Source organism: Rutidosis leptorrhynchoides, chromosome 2 (assembly GCF_046630445.1).
Source record: "Rutidosis leptorrhynchoides isolate AG116_Rl617_1_P2 chromosome 2, CSIRO_AGI_Rlap_v1, whole genome shotgun sequence".
NCBI classification, from domain to species: domain Eukaryota; kingdom Viridiplantae; phylum Streptophyta; class Magnoliopsida; order Asterales; family Asteraceae; genus Rutidosis; species Rutidosis leptorrhynchoides.
Window position 1 is genome coordinate 679724728 of NC_092334.1, and position 24318 is coordinate 679749045.

Here is a 24318-nt window from a genome sequence, read left to right on the forward strand (position 1 = left end):
TAATAAAATTTCTTCACTTTCGTCAAAAAAAAAAAAAAAAGAATAAAAAATAAAAAATTACTCTCACAGGCTCACAGCCTCTAGTGTAAGTTTTTCTATATTAATTTCATGTCACATTTTTTAAATAAATAAATCCATAAATGTAGGCATGTAGCTATAGATGTCCGTCTGACGTACAAGTTATCAATGCATACACAGTTTAAGGCAGTAAGACTCACGTGTATGGTACAAATTATCACTGCATATACTATATTTGAGTTCCTCGTGGTTTCTATACTTAGGCCGATCACATCAGTGTACACTCGTGACCCACTCGTTTTCAAAGCTTCTTTGACCACTTTGTTTATCATATATTCCGTATATAAACGAAAAAGTACATTTTAGGCCCCTATGCTTTTACTTTATATGCATATAAGGTCCTAACTGAACTCTAATAGTGTGTGCATAGTCATTGGGTTGCCATATTTGGCTAGAAAGCAAAATTAGTTGCAAAGTACCAGAACATTATGGCAGCCTATGTGATCTCATCCATTTTCAAATGAAAGTTTTTCTTTAAGATATGCGACTATTAATATATTCGAGTTAAAAACTGATTTCTTATTAACATATTCAAATGAAAGTTAATTCGATGCCGACTAATTGCCTTAAAAAAACTGATTTATTATCATCTTACAAAATATTACACTGCTAAATAAATATAGAGTAATTTAACACGATACCATAATATCATTAACCGTAGAGAATCTAACACTTAAAACCAATATATTACACTAATACTTCAAAAGAAAAAGGCGACACATAAATATTTAAGCATAGCTAGAAGCTATTAAAACCATACAAGTTTAAAGCAACATGACCAAAAACAAAATAGATCGTGTAAACAAGATATTCAAGTCAAAGTAAAGATTTCACATAAACATCATCTTGAATCTTGACCTGCATGACTCACTAGCTAGAGCAATGCTATGATTACAAAATTTTAACAAGAATCGTTAAAATTATGTGGGACCAATAAAATAGAGGGGTACTGAGTTTCTTACACATACGAGTATTTAAAATATGGGTAAAAGAACATAAACAAAACTAGAGATGATCATTACTCCATTATTACACCCTATTTTATTAAACTTTTTAGTTTTACACTATTTATTTATTTTCTTAAATGGCATACTTTTATTAGCTTATTAAAAACTTCATCTAATTATTTAAAACTGTACATGAAAATTGACTATTATTTCGCGACATTTGAAAAATGCATACACCGTACCAAATTAACGAGATGAAGTATATTTTAAAGGATGACCAAATAATATTCTTTTCTCCTACTAGGGGTTAACCCCCAACATACATCAATTTTTGTTTACGACGATACTTGAACTCATAACTTAAATACTTTTGTACCCCTCAAAAAGGTCAACCTCATTTTCCCTTGCAAAAGGTGAACACTCTTAATTTTCGCTCTTGTTGAAACAAAGTCCCTCAAAGCTCACAAATAAAAATATAAACTATAAATGTACAATTTGTGAAAAAAAAAAAAAAAAAAAAAAAAAAACCTAAAACTCCACAATTTCATTCATATCAAATAAACATATATATATATATATATATATATATATATATATATATATATATATATATATATATATATATATATATATATATATATATATATATATATATATATATAGGGGCAGGATCAATGGGGAAGTAACCAATCGGGGAGAAACAAAATTTTTTTTTTTTCGTTTTTTTGGAATTTTTTTTTCCAGCATCAAGATCACACGAAAATATGAACATTTAGAAGAGACACTTCGTGATGAATGTTATTATTTAGGCGGAAAAACGATCGACAAAAATAACATTCTAGATAATACTGTTCGTGAAGAATATGAACGCTTTTTTTTTCCATGTTTTGTGAAGTAAAATTTAGTCCGATTTAGGGTTTAGGGTTTAGGGTTTGGTGTTTTGGGTTTATTCCATAAACCCAAAACACCAAACCCTAAACCCTAAACCCTAAACTCTAAACCGTTCGTGTTAAAAACTCAATCTAAATTCTAAATCTAAACCCTAAATCTAAACCCTAAACCCTAAATTTCTAAAACCTAATTTCTAAACCATATAAGCCCTAATATCTAAAACCTAATATCTAAACCCCAATAGCTAAAACCTCAACATACGCTCGAAAAACACGATAATTGTTATATATTACTTCTTCGAGCGTTTTCCCGCCAAAATAAAAACATTTATCACAAAGTGTCTCTACTAAATGTTCATATTTTCATCCCATCTATAATGTTCGTGAACAAGGTTTTTTCAAAAAACGAAAAAAAAAAGTTTTTGATTCCCCCCGCTTTTCACCGATTGGTTACTTCCCTCTTGATCCTACCATAATATATATATATATATATATATATATATATATATATATATATATATATATATATATGTCATGACCCGTCCTAATCCATCTGGACGAATACATTACATTTGGTTACATCGCGAGGTACTTGACCTCTATATGATACATTTTACAAACATTGCATTCGTTTTTGAAAGACAAACTTTTTTTACATCGAAAGTTGACAGCATGCATACCATTTCATAATATATCCAACTATAATTGACTTAATAATAATCTTGATGAACTCAACGACTCGAATGCAACGTCTTTTGAAATATGTCATGAATGACTCCAAGTAATATCTCTAAAATGAGCAAATGCACAGCGGAAGATTTCTTTCATACCTGAGAATAAACATGCTTTCAAGTGTCAACCAAAAGGTTGGTGAGTTCATTAGTTTATCGTAAACATTCATTTCCATCATTTTAATAGACCATAAGATTTCCTTTATTCAATAATCATACACTCGCAAGTATTTAAAAATCATTCATATAGATTGAACACCTGGTAACCGACGTTAACATAATGCATATAGAATATCCCCAAAACAGAAATCCATCTGTATTAATAACTCGAAGTACTAAATCATACCATTTTCCAGTATGGGGGAGTTAGGGCCCGTAGATCTACCTTTAGGATTCGCGTCAATTAGGGTGTATGTTCCCTAATTCTTAGGCTACCAAGCTAACAGTGGTGATATTCGATTCGATAATCCAACCATAGAATGTAGTTTCGATTACTTATGTCTATTTTGTAAAGCATTTATAAAAGCAGCGCATGTATTCTCAGTCCCAAAAATATATATTGCAAAAGCATTTAAAAGGGGAGCAAATGAAACTCACTCTACAATATTTTGTAGTAAAAATATTCATACGACGATACTGAATAATGCAAGGTTGGCCTCGGATTCACGAACCTATAACATTTATATGTATATTAACATATATAATGGTAATCGAACAAATTTAGGTATTATTATTAATTGTTATTTTAGTAACTTGTACGTTTCATTAATAACTAAATTAACTATATTTATTTTTATATACATTAAATAGATAATTAATATTTATTACAAACATATTAATATAGTTATGTTTTATGTAAATAATATATTTTTATATAGAAAATCTTTATTTGATATATTAATAATACTAATAATAATAATGATAAAAATAATAATATTAGTGTTAGAAATAATAAAAATGATAATAAAAATATTAATGATAAAAATAATGATAATTCTAATAATAATAATAATAATAATAATAATAATAATAATAATAATAATAATAATAATAATAATAATAATAATAATGATAGTTCTAATTAATAAAATGATAATAATTTTTTTTTTATAAAAAAAATTTAGTTTCAATAACAATACTACTTACATTAAAAATGATAGTAGTAGTAATAATAATAATAATAATAATAATAATAATAATAATAATAATAATAATAATAATAATAATAATAATAATAATAATAATAATAATAATAATAATAATAATAGAAATGAGTAATAAGTAAATTACCTCAAAGGAGTAGCCCTTAAAAAATATGCCCAAGTCCGGGTTTGAACCCGCGACATCCTGCTAACCCGATAGCATCCTTAATCATTATGCTATGTGTTTCAATTCTGAAATAACACCCAACTTAAATTGTTTTTAACCTTTACTTCTGTATCCTTCTTCTTCTTTTTCTAAAAAAAAATGACCAAGCCCGGGCTCGAACCCAAGGCCTCTCGTTCCCCAACTCCCTTCCCGAACCAATAAGCCGTTCGTTAGTTACTCAATTCACTAGCAAGTTAAATTTATTTACCCTTCATTTCGTAACCTCATCATCATTAATAAAGAACCACCTTTACTGAATATCATAACCGCAAATTTATTTTCATTTGATCATATGATAATCTTCATTCGTTTATGTTACCCCAACATGATCCCTACATTCTTCTTTTAATTCCTAATCATCCTTAAATCTTATCATGATTCTCATTTATCTATCTAAATAACTTATCTTAATCTAATCATCATGGGTTTAACATCATCATGCATCATCTTCACTCATCATCGATCCTTCGTGACATCATCACTATAATTTAATTACTATAATAATCATAATCACACCGTTTATTCATAATCATACGGTTTAATCATAATCATTTTCATAATCATCTTCATAATCTTAATCATAATCATATTCTAATCATTATCATTGTTATCATTTATATCATCATTGATAATGCTAAAAACGAACATATATTTCATAGCATTATTCCTCAAGAAAGACAAGCTTTTAGTTGCAATTGTTCTATTTACAAGTGATATTCGTTTAAATAATAAAAGGTGAAGACAAAAGACAGATTCGACGAATTGAAGACGCAAACGACCAAAAAGCTTAAAAGTACAAAATACAATCCAAGAGGTTCCAATTATTGATAAGAAACGTCTCGAAATTACAAGAGTACAAGATTCAAAATGCAAAGTACAAGATATTAAATTGTACGCAAGGACGTTCGAAAATCCGGAACCGGGACCAGAGTCAACTCTCAACGCTCGACGCAACGGACTAAAAATTACAAGTCAACTATGCACATAAATATAATATAATATTTAAATAATTCTTATAATTATTTAATATATTATATTATTTATAAAACCGTCGGCAGAAGAAAACAACCAAATATGAGCCTCCCCAGCTGGCCATGCGATCGCATGGCCTGGAAGGCATAAATTCATGCGATCGCATGAGCCCCAGTTCCAGCCACATGCCTATAAAAATCGAGCTTTGGTGCACCAAAAATATCCATCTATCTTTCTCTTTTCTCCATTCATACGATATATTTATATTTATAATTTATATTTTAATTTTAATTTTAATTATAATTCTAATAATAAGGGTATGTTAGCGAATGTTGTAAGGGTGTAAGTCGAAATTATGTCCGTGTAACACTACGCTATTTTTAATCATTGTAAGTTATGTTCAACCTTTTTAATTTAATGTCTCGTAGCTAAGTTATTATTATGCTTATTTAAAACGAAGTAATCATGATGTTGGGCTAATTACTAAAATTGGGTAATTGGGCTTTGTACCATAATTGGGGTTTGGACAAAAGAACGACACTTGTGGAATTTAGACTATGGGCTATTAATGGGCTTTATATTTGTTTAACTAAATGATAGTTTGTTAATGTTAATATAAAGATTTACAATTGGGCGTCCCTATAAGTTACCATATACACTCGATCGGACACGATGGGCGGGGTATTTATATGTACGAATAATCGTTCATTAAACCGGACACGGGAATGGATTAATAGCCACTAGAATAATTAAAACAGGGGTGAAATTATGTACAAGGACACTTGGTATAATTGATAACAAAATATTAAAACCTTGGGTTACACTCAGTCGACATCCTGGTGTAATTATTAAACAAAGTATTAAAATCTTGTTACAGTTTAAGTCCCCAATTAGTTGGAATATTTAACTTCGGGTATAAGAATAATTTGACGAGGACACTCGCACTTTATATTTATGACTAATGGACTGTTATGGACAAAAACCAGACGGACATATTAAATAATCCAGGACAAAGGACAATTAACCCATGGGTATAAAACTAAAATCTACACGTCAAACATCATGATTACGGAAGTTTAAATAAGCATAATTCTTTTATTTCATATTTAATTTCCTTTATTTTATATTTAATTGCACTTCTAATTATCACATTTTTATTATTATTGTAGTTAATTGCACTTTTAATTATCGTACTTTTTAATTATCGCAAGTTTATTTTTTCGCATTTTTATTATTTGCAATTTCATTATCGTTATTTACTTTACGCTTTAATTTAAGTCTTGTATTTATTTTTAATATTTTACATTTGGTTTTAACTGCGACTAAAGTTTTAAAATCGACAAACCAGTCATTAAACGGTAAAAACCCCCCTTTATAATAATAATATTACTTATATATATATTTGTATTTTTATAAAAGTAAACTAATATAGCGTTAAACTTTGTTTAAAGATTTTCCCTGTGGAACGAACCGGACTTACTAAAAAAAAAAACTACACTACTGTACGATTAGGTACACTGCCTATAAGTGTTGTAGCAAGGTTTAAATATATCCATTCTCTAAATAAATAAATATCTTGTGTAAAATTGTATCATATTAAATAGTATTTCCCTGTAAAAATATAAGCTATTTTATATACACCTCGCGAAACATCAAGTATTTTTGGCGCCGCTGCCGGGGAACAATCTAGCTTAAAAGCCGGAAGCGCAACGCTAATAAAAAAAAAGAATTTTTAGTTTACTTTTATTAAAATTCGTTTTTATAAAAATACGTTTTAAATATTTGAAAATATAAAAAGAAAAACAAAAATATAAATATTTTTTTTTAGTTTGGTAAATATTTAAGTTTTATAAAGTTTCTTTATTTCTATTTTTTTTAGTTTGTAAAAATATAAGTTTTATTTAATTAATAAATATATTTTATATTTTACAGCAAAAAAAAAAATAATAATAATTAATTCGACCCGAACACTGTAGCAGCCCAGCTCTTGGCCAGAAACCCTAGCCCATGCGATCGCATGGCTGGGAAACTGAGGACTCATGCGATCGCATGAGCCCATCTGACACGCCAGACTGCAGCCTGCATTAATTACGGATAATAATAATAATTATTATATTTAAACCCTAATTAGGGTTATATATAATATGTATTAATTTAGTTTTTATTATTAATTTGTATTTTTAGTTTAATTAGTTTATTTAAATTGTAAAATTAATAGTTTTATAAAATAAATAATATAAAAATAATATTTTTATAAAAATTGTACTTTTTACAACTTTTTATATATTTTTATATTTTGTCCCTTTTTAATCGTTTTAGCGTAATATTTGTATTTTTAGCTCATACTTAGTTTTAAATATAGTTATTGCCATAGTTATTTTTACTTCTAGATTTTTAGGCTTTGCCGTAGAATTCCTTAAGTGCTTTTTCTTTAGACTAAGATTTAAGTGCTTTAGAATTTTGCGACGCCTTTTTAAGTTTTAGTTTCTTTTTAAGTTATTTCCATTTGGGATTTAGTTTTTCCTGTAAGCTTTAATATTTTTAGACACCTTTTACTATGTATCAATTATCATTCCAATTAGTAATCTCAATTTGCGATTATAATTTTAAGTTAGTTGTAGTAATAAGGTTAGGTTAGTCAAGTGTTTTAAGTTTTATAAGTTTCTTTTATTTTTCCGTCACCTTTTATTTTTCAACCATTTTTCTTTTTCGACCTTTTTCGACGAGCTCTTTTTCTTTCTTATTTCTCGCTATTCTAGTTTTAGGACATAGATTTTTATTCTACTTCTTATCTAAATTTCTTAAAATTACGAAAATTTATTTTAAGTGGTTAAATTGATAGACATCAAAATTTTCTGGTTCGTAGTAATAGTTGGATTTGTACGTGGACCGGGTTATTGGAGCCAAACAGTCCTCAATTATATTGAGACCAAACGAATCCTGCCCCTCTGCTGCATCTTTTGGCTATTCGAAACGTGGGCAAAATCAGAAAAGTCTATTGATTGGATAACTTATTATAATTTTTCTTTCCTTTTAAAAAACTAATAGGATATTCAGTGAATGCACCGAGCAAGACGTTCACCACCTTTTGTACGTTCACCACCTGTAACTAGATCAAGACATTTAGCAAATATTACCGCCGTTGATTTTTCTTTAGAATCGTCATCCAGTCGACCAAGTACTTCAGTTCAAATTTCCAATAATCCATTTTTTGAACCCGACCTCACAATTGAGAATCCGGAGAATATTCAGGAACGGTTCGTAGATCCTGAACCACTAAACTTTCCCCCGGAACCACCAATCATTCAAACAGAGATTGTTGAGGAACGAACCATTAAATCAGAATCCTCTAGTGATTCCGATTCAACAAATTCAATTATGGAGAATCTGGAACCTTTAAGTATGGAAGACCGAATGAGAGCTAAACGCACTGGCCAAGGTCACGCAATAACTCATCCAGACATTAATGCGCCAGATTATGAAATCAAAGGACAAATTCTACACATGGTGACTAATCAATGCCAATTTAGTGGTGCGCCGAAGGAAGATCCAAATGAACATTTACGTACCTTTAATAGGATCTGCACACTATTTAAAATAAGAGAAGTGGAGGATGAACAGATATATCTCATGTTATTTCCCTGGACTTTAAAGGGAGAAGCCAAAGATTGGTTGGAATCGTTACCTGAAGGGGCGATTGATACATGGGACGTTTTAGTTGAAAAATTTCTTAAACAATTCTTTCCTGCATCTAAAGCCGTAAGACTTCAAGCAGAAATTGTTACGTTCACACAGAAGCCAAATGAAACTCTATATGAGGCGTGGACTAGATATGGAAAGTTATTAAGAGGATGTCCGCAACATGGTTTAGACACTTGTCAAATAGTACAAATATTCTACCAAGGATGTGACATCACTACAAGGAAAGACATAGATATAGCAGCTGGTGGTTCTATTATGAAGAAAACCGAAACTGATGCTTACAAAATTATTGATAACACTGCTTCCCACTCACATGAGTGGCACCAAGAAAAAGATATCGGTAGATCATCTAAAGCAGCTAGAGCCGATTCTAGCTATGACTTAGATTCCATTTCCGCAAAGATAGATGCTGTCGAGAGACGAATGGAAAAGATGACTAAAGATATTCACTCAATACGAATTAGTTGTGAGCAGTGTGGAGGACCACATTTGACAAAAGATTGTCTCAGTATTGAATTAACAATGGAACAAAGAGAGAATATTTCATACATAAACCAAAGGCCTGGAAATAATTATCAGAACAATTATCAACCGCCAAGACCGATTTACAATCAAAACCAGAACTATAACCGAAATATTCCATACAACAACCAACAAGGTCCTAGCAATCAACAAGTATCCAATAATACTTACAATCAGCAAAGACCTAATTTTCAAAAAAACCACCACAACAAACCGATGATAAAAAGCCGAATTTAGAAGATATGATGACGAAGCTAGTTGAAACTCAAACGTAATTTTTCACATCTCAGAAACAAACCAATGAACAAAATGCTCAAGCATTTAGAAATCAACAAGCTTCTATTCAAAATCTGGAACAAGAAGTAAGTAACCTAGCAAGGTTAATAGGTGAAAGAAAACCGGGAAGTCTACCTAGTGATACAAATGCTAACCCCCGGAATGAAACAGCTAAAGCCATTACCACAAGAAGTGGTACAACACTTAAACCACCTGAAATACCTGTAACTTCTGATGAAGCTATTCCTACTCCACAAGAACCACAACCTGATCAAGATAAGGAAAAAGAACCGGTAGTTGAAAAGGTTAATGAAGATAACACAGTTAAGGCTAAACCTTATGTTAAACCATACCAACCACCACTTCCTTACCCGAGTAAAATGAAGAAAGAGAAACTTGAAGCCGAGCAATCCAAATTCTTGGATATGTTTAAACAGATAAATGTAAATCTTCCTTTCATTGATGTGATTTCAGGAATGCCTAGATATGCTAAATTCTTGAAAGATCTAATCTCAAATAGAAAGAAAATGGAAGAACTCTCGGCTGTTACTATGAATGCTAATTGTTCAGCAGTGCTGTTGAATAAGATACCAGAAAAATTATCTGATCCAGGAAGTTTCACAATTCCATGTTTTCTGGGTAGTCTTAGTTCAATAGAAGCATTGGCACACTTAGGTGCTAGTATAAATCTAATGCCGTATTCACTATACGCTAAACTAGACCTTGGAGAATTGAAACCAACCAGAATAAGCATACAACTAGCCGATAGATCAATAAAATATCCTAGAGGGATAATGGAGAACATGCTAGTTAAAGTTGGTACTTTAGTATTTCCAGTAGATTTTGTTGTTTTAGACATGGAAGAAGATTCTCAAGTTCCTCTCATATTAGGAAGACCATTCTTAAACACGGCTAAAGCAATGATAGACGTGTTCGGTAAGAAATTGACCCTAAGTATAGAGGATGAGAGTGTTACCTTTTCAGTTGATAGAGCAATGCAACAACCGCAATCTGCAGATGATACATGTTATTATATTCAAACTATAGATGCACATGCAGAATTATTAGAAGAATTTCCAGAATTACAAGGAACAGGAGAATGTTCTTTAGGAGAAGGTAATGAACCAATTGATGAAGCTGAAATATTAGCTACACTTATAGCTAATGGATATGAACCAACAATAGAAGAAATTCAAATGCTAAAAGAAGAAGACAGATATCGATATAAATCATCGATAGAAGAACCTCCGAAATTAGAGTTAAAGCCACTTCCAAACCATTTGGAATACGCTTATTTACATGGTGAATCTGAATTACCTGTAATAATATCGTCTTCTCTTACTGAAAATGAGAAATCACAACTCATTTCTGTGTTGAAAGCTCATAAACCAGCCATTGCATGGAAGATTCATGATATTAAAGGAATAAGTCCTTCGTATTGCACACATAAAATTCTTATGGAAGAAGGTCATAAAACGTATGTGCAACGCCAACGAAGACTAAATCCTAATATGCAAGATGTAGTTAAGAAAGAGATTATTAAACTGCTAGATGCAGGTCTAATTTATCCAATTTCTGATAGTCCATGGGTAAGCCCAGTTCAATGCGTGCCTAAGAAGGGTGGCATGACTGTCATTACAAATGAGAAAAATGAGCTTATTCCTACTAGGACTGTAACAGGATGGCGTGTATGTATTGATTATAGAAAATTAAATGACGCCACCAGAAAAGATCACTTTCCCTTACCCTTCATAGATCAAATGTTGGAAAGATTAGCCGGAAATAGTTACTTTTGTTTTCTAGATGGATTTTCCGGATATTTTCAAATTCTAATAGCACCCGAAGATCAAGAGAAAACCACATTCACGTGCCCTTATGGTACTTTTGCTTACAAACGCATGCCATTTGGACTTTGTAACGCCCCTGCAACCTTTCAAAGGTGTATGATGGCGATTTTTCATGACATGATAGAAGAATGCATGGAAGTTTTCATGGATGACTTTTCAGTCTTCGGTGATACATTTGAATCATGTCTAGTTAATCTGGAACGAATGCTTATTAGATGCGAACGATCAAATCTAGTACTTAATTGGGAAAAATGCCATTTCATGGTTAAAGAAGGCATCGTTCTTGGTCATAAAATTTCAAAAGAAGGAATTAAAGTGGATAGAGCTAAAGTAGATGTAATTGCTAAACTTCCACATCCCACCAATGTTAGAGGAGTTAGGAGTTTTCTAGGGCATGCCGGTTTTTACCGACGTTTCATAAAAGATTTTTCTAAAATTGCCACTCCTATGAATAAACTCCTAGAAAAGGATGCTCCATTCATCTTTTCAGATGAGTGTATCAAATCTTTTAATATTCTTAAAGAAAAACTAACTAATGCGCCGATCATGATAACACCAAATTGGAATCTACCATTTGAACTAATGTGCGATGCAAGTGATTTTGCAATGGGAGCCGTTTTAGGACAAAGGATTGAAAAATGATTTCAACCTATATATTATGCTAGTAAGATGTTACAAGGAGCACAAACGAACTATACAACTACTGAGAAAGAACTCCTTGCTATTGTCTTTGCTTTTGACAAATTTCGATCATATCTCGTTCTAGCAAAAACGGTGGTCTATACCGACCATTCTGCTCTTAGATACCTATTTTCAAAACAAGATGCTAAACTAAGATTAATCCGTTGGATCTTACTCTTACAAGAGTTTGATATTGAAATCCGAGATAAAAGAGGAGCAGAAAATCTCGCCGCTGATCATCTTTCTCATCTTGAAAATCCCGAATTAGAAGTTCTGAATGAATCGGCCATACAAGACAACTTTCCTGATGAATATCTATTGAAGATAGATTATAAAGAAATTCCATGGTTTGCAGACTATGCAAACTACTTAGTTTGTGGATTCCTTGAAAAAGGATTATCGTACCAAAAACGAAAGAAATTCTTCAGTGATATAAAACACTATTTCTGGGAAGATCCACATTTGTTTAAAAGTTGTCCAGATGGAATAATACGCCGATGTGTATTTGGAGATGAAGCTAGTAAAATATTAAACCATTGTCACACAGGACCAACAGGAGGGCATTATGGGCCTCAACTAACAGCAAGAAAAGTTTATGATGCTAGATTCTATTGGCCTACAATTTACAAAGACGCACACCTTCTTTGCAAATCCTGTGATGCATGTCAAAGGGCCAGAAAAATAAGTCAACGTGATGAAATGCCACAAAATGTCATCCAAGTATGTGAAGTATTTGACATTTGGGGTATTGACTTTATGGGTCCATTTCCAAAATCTCATAATAATCTATATATACTCGTAGCCATTGATTATGTATCTAAATGGGCGGAGGCACAAGCTCTCCCAACTAACGATGCACGAGTTGTAGTCAACTTTTTAAAACGTCTTTTTGCAAGGTTTGGAACACCGAAAGCTTTAATAAGTGATCGGGGAACTCATTTCTGTAATAATCAACTTGAGAAAGTACTTAAAAGATATGGAGTAACTCATAAAATCTCCACCGCATATCATCCACAAACAAGTGGACAAGTTGAAAATACCAACCGAGCTTTAAAACGTATTCTAGAGAAAACTGTAGGATCAAATCCGAAGGAATGCTCCATTAAATTGGAGGATGCACTCTGGGCTTTTAGAACAGCCTACAAAACTCCAATTGGAACCACACCTTTTAGACTTGTTTATGGAAAAGCATGTCATCTTCCAGTAGAAATTGAACACAAAGTGTTTTGGGCTTTGAAGACATGTAATCTTGATTTACATGAAGCCGGACGTCTAAGATTAAGTCAACTAAACGAATTAGAAGAATTAAGACATGAATCATACGAAAATTCGTTAATCTATAAAGAAAGAACGAAGAAATGGCATGATAAAAGAATCAGAAGTTCAAAAGAATTTAAAGAAGGAGACAGAGTTCTTCTTTTCAATTCGCAATTCAAGCTATTTCCTGGAAAATTGAAATCAATATGGTCTGGACCATTCATAGTCAAAAGAATTTTCCCATACGGAATGATAGAATTAATAAATTCAAATGGGATTGAATTTAAAGTTAATGGTCACAGAGTTAAACATTATATAGATAGTCCGATGGAAGTCGACAACGAAGTTAATCACAATTTCGACACCACAGCTAACTAAGTGTGGGGAGAATCAAGTCTTTAAAAGAAAATATGTATTTCTGTTAGAGTTAGATTGTCTGTTTTCGTGTAGTTCTCGAAAATGGAACCTGAATGGTCTTTCCCTAGCAGACCCTAAAGAACTAGTCTTCTCCCCCCATTCTGAATTTTTATTTTTTTTAGGTTTTTACAAAATGAAGACTGCCTGTGAACTAAACCATGGTCTAATGCTACACGCTTTGATCACTAAACGTAATAATGACACACTTCCAAGTAAAATAGTATCAGTAATCAGAGAAAGAATGGACGGAGTTAGAAAAGAATCCAGATGCGAAGATAATAAGTTACAATTTGGTAAAGGAAAATCAAAATCCGCATCAAAAAGAAAAGCACGACACCTAGAAAGATGTCACAAATGCGGAAAATGGTCACATGGAGGTAAATGTTCAAATAATCAAACCTATTCAAACACCGAATTTGTTACTTTATGCAGAGACGGACCGTTCATATGTTTAGAAGAAAAGACACTGAATGCTCGAGGTTACGCCTATGTAGCTATGGAAAACCAATTAAACCGACTATCTTATGAATGGGATAGATCATATAACTAAGAAATCTATTTCACAGGTATGTTTGTACAGTTTTTATTTTTTTTAACCTTTTGATAATAAACGCTAATTTGTTCGCTATAAAGTATTAAATTGGTATTAAATAAAATTAGGTTTGGCGACCGAAATTATTGATATCATTCAAAAATTTATTACATCACTGCGAAATTTAACGTTTATTCTTAAGGTATAAATATCTTTAATCAATCAACTCAAAATATTTCAAAAATTCGTCATGAGTTAAATTAGGTCTTGGAACCGAAATTACTTTACCGAAAAGAGGGGCGCATATTTTTGATAATATTTGATTGATTATAGTGGGATAAAAAGCCAAAAAGATTTTTAATTTTATTTTTACCATGTTTTTAAAATTAATATTTAAATCTTAAATTAATATTGTAAACTTTATAAAAACAATATATTTAAAATTATAAATATTTGAAAAATTAATATAAGTTTGGTGTGAATTTATAATATGAATTTTTAAATTAAGTTTGGTGTGAATTTTTAATTTTTAAAATAGGAATTTTTAATTTTATGCATTTCAAATTTTAAGTTTGGTGTGAATTTTTAATATTAATTTTGAATTTTATATTTAAATTGTGTGAATTTAAAAATAAAAATTTACTTTATTAAGTTAAAAATACGATTTTTAAAATTCGTCGTAAGTTGAAGACTAGGTCTTTGAACCGAAATTGCTTTACCCAAGGGAGGGACGAGAACTTTTATTATCACTATTTTTAATCTTATTGAAGTAAGGTATAAAAAAAAAAAAAAAAAATTAAAAAACCCAAAAATCTTTACTTTTAAAAAACCGCGCTTTGATTTGACAAATTTTAAAATTTTGTCGAGGGACAGACTAGGACAACGATCCGAAACGCCCTCGCTCCTAAAGGAAACCAAATTTTTAAAATTTAATTAATTATAAGTTTTATAAAGTATAAGGTTTTATATAAAAAAAAAAAGTCAGAAATCACTGTAGCCGGCACCCCATGCGATCGCATGGGGTTTGCACTTGGAACCCATGCGATCGCATGGGTACCAAATGCAGGTCAGAAACAAATACAGCAGCGGGTCTGTTCTTCACACAAAATGTGACGATCGCTCCAAATCCATATGGACAATACGTCATTCATTGATTTCATTGCGAGGTATTTGACCTCTATATGATACGTTTTGTAAACATTGCATTCTTTTGAAAAGGCACACCATAAATGAATATTTAAATCAAAGGTTTTCAACATCTGATGATTTCTACATATAGACAATCACTGTAAATAATAGTTTACAATAGTACTTCCGTTGACAGTGCAGTCAAAATAAGATACATGGTGATGATTTGGTGAATGCAACGTTTCCTTGAAAAATATGCCATGTATGACTCCATGCACATAGCTTGTCTAACATATAAGCAAACAGCGGAAGACTTCTAGGAAACCTGAGAATAAACATGCTTCAAGTGTCAACACAAAGGTTGGTGAGTTCATAGTTTTAATATTACACATAATCCGTATATCAATGTGGATTACAAAAGTTCAGTTGTTTTATTCAAAACGTTTATCAATAGGTTTTACATAAAAGGGGGATCACAAGATTTCAGTTGTTTCATCCGAAACGTTTATCAATCGGTTCTACAAAGTTGAGCACCCTGGTAACTAAACTTTAACGTATATATAATTTGTACCCTTTGTATAATCATCTTAATAATACACGCAAACCAACGTGTACGCTTATCAAATAGCATACGTCCGTTAAAAGGCTAGCGCTCTAGCTCGGACGGGGATGTCAAGCCCTATGGATCCATATATAACTACTCGCGCCCATCAGTTCTTATAACTGGCAGTTACTAGTTACCAAAGCTAAGGGATTATCAGTTCAAACTCAGTGTAGAATTTAGTATGTACTTGTATCCATTGCGTTTAAAATAAAGTGCATGTATTCTCAGCCCAAAAATATAGATTGCAAAAGCAATTAAAAAGGGAGCGTATGAAACTCACACAAAATCAGTTTTAGTATTTGTATCCATTTAGTAAAACAGTTTATAAAACTGCGCATGTATTCTCAGCCCAAAAATATAATTTGAAAAAGGGATCATATGAAACTCACGCATATAAATATTGTATATCGGTTAATAAAGCATTTGCATGTATTCTCAGCCCAAAAATGTAGAGAGTAAAAGGGATCTTATGAAGCTCACACAAAATCAGTTTTAGTATTTGTATCCATTTAGTAAAACAGTTTATAAAACTGCGCATGTATTCTCAGCCCAAAAATATAATTTGAAAAAGGGATCATATGAAACTCACGCATATAAATATTGTATATCGGTTAATAAAGCATTTGCATGTATTCTCAGCCCAAAAATGTATTGAGTAAAAGGGATCGTATGAAACTCACAGTTTAATATTGATATACAATATTGCAGGAAAGCACGTAGACGCATTGGAGATAATAAGCACGAGGTTTGATTCACAAAAATACCCCCGAATATTACCCATAACCTCCTTGGCAATAACCCATATTTTCCTTAGCTCTAGCTTTCTCGGAAACTCGTTTTGAAAAATTACTTGGACAGCACTCCGTCGTAATATTTTATGTACATTATTATTTTTGTATCGCAAAAATAATAACACTAATAATAAAAATAATAAGATTAATAATAATCTTATTATTAATAATAATAATAATAATAATAATAAAATAAATAAATACGGAGTAAAAATAATATATATGTGTGTGTGATTTATCTGGCCAAAACTCGAGAATTTATAGCACTTGGCCTGAAATTTTGCCTCATGCGATCGCATGGATTTTGGGCATGATGGTCATGCGATCGCATGGCCTCAATTTCCAGCTCAGAATCATTTGTCCATTTGTTTGTCGACATGATAAAATATTAATATAATATATATAATTTAAATAATTAATTATATATTATATTAAATTCACGTGCATAGTTGACTTGTAATTTTTGTTCCGATAAGTCGTACGTCATCACTCGACTTATGTCCCGGTTCCAGTTTTTCGAATGTCCTTTCGTACCTTTAGAAAACTTGCATTTTACGTTTCGTGTCACGTACCTTTGTCAAAATATAGTCTTAAATTATTCATAAACTATACCACTCATAGTATATCTTAAACTTTCAAATGTTTTGGTCATTTACTTCTATAAATCATCGTCTCGCTATTTGTTAATATATATATAATATATACATTTTCATTTTGAAATAGTGTTACTGTAGCAAAGTTACTGTAGCAATTCACTGTAGCAATTCACTGTAGCAAAGTCAATTTCACTGTAGCAAATAGTGATTTTTGAAAACACTGTAGCATTTTGGGTACTGTAGCAATTTAAAAATACTGTAGCAAATTAGTATTTTACTTGTTCATCTTAAACGTTTTAGTTAACTTATCTAAATATCAATCGAATCAATAATCGAATGTTACTATCGTTTACTAAATAACTTGAAATCATATATATTCAAATAGATATATAAACCAATAAGTTTAATGTGCGGTATCATGCAATTAAAACTTTGTTACGTTTTCAAGTTATAGTATATATATGTATCTGTTTACATATAATGGTTCGCGAATCGTTGAGAACAACCGAAGGGTAATTGAATAGTTCAAAATTTTGAGATTCAACTTCATAGGCTTTGCTTATCGTGTCGAAGTCATTAATCATTTAAGATTAAGTTTAAATTTAGTCGAAATTTCCGGGTCATCACACAAAACACACACATACACCCGAAAAACTCTCAAATCTTCACCAAATTTCGCCAAAATTCACCGTAATTCGTCATTTTTCTTGCTCTAATCATGCCTAGATTCTCATTCTTCAGCAAATTGGTAAAAATTACACCCCTAAACTCTATAAATTCCTAGTTTTTGTGATAATTACCAATTTTTTACCTAATGCAATTTTGTTAATTTCTAGTGTAATTAGTGTTAAATTGTTAGTATTTTATGCATGTATAACCTAGATTGATGCTATTTAACATGATTTGAAGCCAAAAACTTCAAATTTTTTAGAAATCTAGGGTTTGTGTTCTTGAGAAATTTGGGGCTTTTTGATATAAACAGGTTATGGTTGATTTTTGTCATGAATTATTGCTAAATTGAGTAGTGTAACATGTTTAGATAGTTAAATGATCCAAACAATGATCCTAAACATGATTTTTGGAGATTAAAGTGGACTTTTTAAGTCCAAAATTCATGAACTTGATTAATTTGATATATTTGCCATTTGAGACTTGTTTAATTATTAGTAATGAATATTTTGACATGTTATTTGAGTTAAATGCTTATGAATTTTGTATACATTTTCATATGTGCTTATTTGAAAAGTGTAGAATTGTGAAAAATTGTGAAAATGTGTATAAGTTTAATTTTGATTTAACATGTTATAGTGATTGTTTTAAGTTGTTATTTTGCTAACACTAATGCATATTTAGATGCACAAATTTTGTGTTTAATGTGTTTTACAGAGAGCCGATACTGGAGGTTCAGGAGCATCATCATCTAGACGACCAGCACCAGCACCAGAACCAGAACCAGAAATGCAACACGAACAAGAACCACAACAGGAACAACAACAGCCTGATCAGCACATACCTTATTATGATCCGGTACAGTTTGTTGATGAATTCATAGTATTCCCAATCAGGCCGCCAGTAGAATTCCCAACGATTCCTGAGCACACTCTACATCCTAATCTGAGATTTGATAGAAGATGGAGAGATTACGAGACATATCAAAGGAACAAATTCAAATTGGTAACAAAAAATGTAGAGGTGCCAAGGGTAATTGATTGGGCCCCTTTGGAAACGGTCTATCTAGCTGACCGTGTTAGACAGCTTTTAGTTCAAAGGTATGGCAGTTCTTCTTTTACAGATTGGGAACGTCTTTTCACCATTCGTAGACCTGTATATAAGGAATGGTGTGTTGAGTTGATTAGTACTGTATCACTTGATACAAATATAGTTAGAATAGATGATAGAAGATTTCTTAGGTTTATCCTTGGCGGTAGAATGTACAGAATGTCCATGCTGGACATGGCCAGGGCCTTACAGATATATACTCCTGGTGAGTTGCTATTACCCGATTGTACAAACTTGATTCATTATGGTAAACGGGTAGATAGTAACTTTGACGCTGACGCCATTTGGAGGCGTATGTCACATTTTGATGTTTTTACACGAGCAGGAGGACACTCCTATACACATATTGACAGAGCCGAGCTTCGTATTATTCATAGATTTTTGGCTAACTCGATTACACAAAGAGGTCATAATAAACAAAAAATTACCTTATATGATTTATTCTACCTAAAGTGTATTCGGGATCCTAGAAGCTTTGTCAATATCCCTTACTTTGTTGCTTTTAATTTATCTAAAATGGTAGAGGGAATGCAGGACGGGAGTATAATAGGAGGAGGTATTATTGTTACTCTCATTGGAGAGTATTTAGGTGTTGATAGGAACCAAGGGGGTCCATTACAGATTTGTAGAGAACAGGTTGAGCCCTTAGGATTGAAAGTTTATGTGGGTGCTAAGGTATTGAAAAGTAGACGTAACCAGGCAGTACCCTATGAGGGATCTCATCCTCAGGTAGAGAGAGGCTCAGACGAGGAAATGGAGGAGGCGGAAGACATTAGGGATGTCTTTCGAGATGCTATTCTTGACGTCCACGTTCGTATAGATGAGGAAGCAATGACGAACGCGGCCAGACATAGTATGTATGAGCAGTGGAACTCCGAGCGAGTATACGAGGATTATAGGCGACGCCAACACGATAGCTGGTTAGTTCATCAGCACCAAATCATGAGCCAGCTATCATATCAGGTACCAAATAACTATGTACCTACTCGACCTGCTCATTTTCCGCCACATAGCCCCGATATCCGACCACCCTTTAACCGGTATGACTATGACCAAGCCTATCAGAACACCTATAACCAACAATGGAACCCACCCGATGAGATGAACTGGAACCCCTATCCAGACTGATTTAGTTCCATTTGGTTATTTTTATGATTTTTATGTTTTTATCTTTTGACTTTTTCATGTTTAAACTTATGTTATTGGATATATTTGTGTAATTTTTATTATTTTTATTATTATTGTGTACTAATATTTCATATTTAGAATTTGAAAGTGGGATATTAAGTCCCATTTCAAATTGCCATGCATGATTATATTTGTATGTATGTATATTGTCGATTGTACAAAACAGGGTAAAACAGTGCATTTTCAAAGACTGGCATTAAGTTCGGCAAAAACTACTAATTTTGACGACAAGATGACAAATAAATGTGATGTAACAACAGACGAAATGAACAAATGATGTGCACCATTTATCATTCAGCAAACAAACGCCAATATATTTAGAAACTTTGGTAAAATTTAATCATTTTCGCACAAATCACCCTCAATAATTTAAATTGTTACTGATTTCTTGCAAATGAGGGCATTGCAAGATCTTAAGTGTGGGAAGGGGTTAAATTCTTTCGGATTTTAAAATTTTTATCTTAAACACTTGGTTACCATTAAAAATACTAGTAAAGCAGTAGTTGTATTAGAATCTAGTGCTCTCTGATAATAAAGAACAGCCCTAGTCTTATATACTGACTACCCAATTCTAGTAAATTTTTTTCAAAATTTTCAATTAAATGAACTCAAAATCATGTTTATACATATTTATGAACGATAAAACTAAGTATTAACACCGAAATTATTGTAACCTCGGAAAGGACATAAATTGAGAAACAAACCAAAATGTTAAAATTCATTCAAAATGGAATAGAGGACGACAAAAAGGAAAATAAAAGCCAAGTGTGGGAAAATTTACCAAGTTATCTTAAACATATGTCACATATATCTGTGACAAATAACTGAAAATACTTTTGCTTTGAACTAAACTAAACTGTTTTACCCGATGAAAGAAAAGAAAAGATGGATCTACACGATGAATCAATTCCATCATTAAAAGGAAGTAAAGTCTTCCTAAAAAGACACGCGCTTCTTGATTTAGGTCAAGAAGTTGTCGTCCAGACCAGCTGTAGGATGACGAAAAATCTAGAAAAGTCATCACTAAAATCAGCAGGAAATCCACGGACCTCAGCATTAAACAGGGTCGCCAAGTGGTCAGATTTATCCTAACCATGAGAAGGATTTATCTCGTAAAATAGGGGGGGCACCGTGCAAATTAGCTGGATAAGACTAATGAATCAGAACCCCAGAAAGGATAATCTCCTTAAAGATTAAAAATCAGCTTTTAAGCCTGATATTACTCAATCCTAGAGATTGACCTTAAAGATTGAGAATTCAAACTCATGGAATTCAATGATATCTAAACTCGAGCTTGAACGAGAAAATATTTTGATCAAAATTACAAACCGATTTGTTTTCTGAAAACCTTATTTTCAATGCGTTCATTATCATTGAACGTAAAATCCTAGGAATTCACCTAGAATTCATTAGGTCACCTGAACCAAATCGGGTGTCAACCGTAAGAACGGTGGTTGCATAGCATGGTCAAAGACAGGACCTTGTGCCAGACCGAAAAATCATAAGGGTGAGCTTTACTATTGCTCCTACCAAGGATAGTAATTGCGTCCGACACGTTATAGACCATAATTAAAAGCATGTCAGGGGACATTGCCTTAACAGTTGCTTGTTCAACGCTTTCCTTTACAACCGGACTGTAGTTTACCGAAAGGTAATATACGGGACAAGTAAACTGGACGTGTTGCTTTCCTAATACAAGGTTAGTAAGTGGGTGACACAAAACCGCAAGTTTTGAGCTAAAATTTTCAAATCTGAAACCCACCAAACCCACAAAAATATTTTGCAAACACCGGTGAAGGGTTAATCCGGAAAACTTATCTAGGGTAAAAACTAGATTTAATTTTCAAAAGATCAAATGTTTTCATAAAGATCTAATTTCCTTAAGGATCTACATTTTCATAGTCATGTGGGACTGTAAACCGCCTTTCAAATGTGCACTTTGCTTTGGAAACCGAAAGTAAATCGGCTATTTGATTGCAAGTGTCGTTGACCTAAACCCGAGGCAACTGTGGATGACACACCCACCTTTAACCATGGTTCTATCATTACTATCATTATTTATACCGCCGTATAGAAATCACTAATGTACAAAGTGTGAAGAATAAAGAAGTGATTCTAGTATTTCAAGACGGTATTGCTTGAGGACAAGCAACGCTCAAGTGTGGGAATATTTGATAATGCTAAAAACGAACATATATTTCATAGCATTATTCCACAAGAAAGACAAGCTTTTAGTTGCAATTGTTCTATTTACAAGTGATATTCGTTTAAATAATAAAAGGTGAAGACAAAAGACAGATTCGACGAATTGAAGACGCAAACGACCAAAAAGCTCAAAAGTACAAAATACAATCCAAGAGGTTCCAATTATTGATAAGAAACGTCTCTAAATTACAAGAGTACAAGATTCAAAACGCAAAGTACAAGATATTAAATTGTACGCAAGGACGTTTGAAAATCCGGAACCGGGACCAGAGTCAACTCTCAACGCTCGACGCAACAGACTAAAAATTACAAGTCAACTATGCACATAAATATAATATAATATTTAAATAATTCTTATAATTATTTAATATATTATATTATTTATAAAACCGTCGGCAGAAGAAAACAACCAAATATGAGCCTCCCCAGCTGGCCATGCGATCGCATGGCCTGGAAGGCATAAATCCATGCGATCGCATGAGCCCCAGTTCCAGTCACATGCCTATAAAAATCAAGCTTTGATGCACCAAAAATATCCATCTATCTTTCTCTTTTCTCCATTCATACGATATATTTATATTTATAATTTATATTTTAATTTTAATTTTAATTATAATTCTAATAATAAGGGTATGTTAGCGAATGTTGTAAGGGTGTAAGTCGAAATTCTGTCCGTGTAACACTACGCTATTTTTAATCATTGTAAGTTATGTTCAACCTTTTTAATTTAATGTCTCGTAGCTAAGTTATTATTATGCTTATTTAAAACGAAGTAATCATGATGTTGGGCTAATTACTAAAATTGGGTAATTGGGCTTTGTACCATAATTGGGGTTTGGACAAAAGAACGACACTTGTGGAATTTAGACTATGGGATATTAATGAGCTTTATATTTGTTTAACTAAATGATAGTTTGTTAATGTTAATATAAAGATTTACAATTGGGCATCCCTATAAGTTACCATATACACTCGATCGGACACGATGGGTGGGGTATTTATATGTACGAATAATCGTTCATTAAACCGGACACGGGAATGGATTAATAGCCACTAGAATAATTAAAACAGGGGTGAAATTATGTACAAGGACACTTGGTATAATTGATAACAAAATATTAAAACCTTGGGTTACACTCAGTCGACATCCTGGTGTAATTATTAAACAAAGTATTAAAATCTTGTTACAGTTTAAGTCCCCAATTAGTTGGAATATTTAACTTCGGGTATAAGAATAATTTGACGAGGACACTCGCACTTTATATTTATGACTAATGGACTGTTATGGACAAAAACCAGACGGACATATTAAATAATCCAGGACAAAGGACAATTAACCCATGGGTATAAAACTAAAATCAACACGTCAAACATCATGATTACGGAAGTTTAAATAAGCATAATTCTTTTATTTCATATTTAATTTCCTTTATTTTATATTTAATTGCACTTCTAATTATCACATTTTTATTATTATTGTAGTTAATTGCACTTTTAATTATCGTACTTTTTAATTATCGCAAGTTTATTTTATCGCATTTTTATTATTTTCAATTTCATTATCGTTATTTACTTTACGCTTTAATTTAAGTCTTGTATTTATTTTTAATATTTTACATTTGGTTTTAACTGCGACTAAAGTTTTAAAATCGACAAACCGGTCATTAAACGGTAAAAACCCCCCTTTATAATAATAATATTACTTATATATATATTTGTATTTTTATAAAAGTAAACTAATATAGCGTTAAACTTTGTTTAAAGATTTTCCCTGTGGAACGAACCGGACTTACTAAAAAAAAAAACT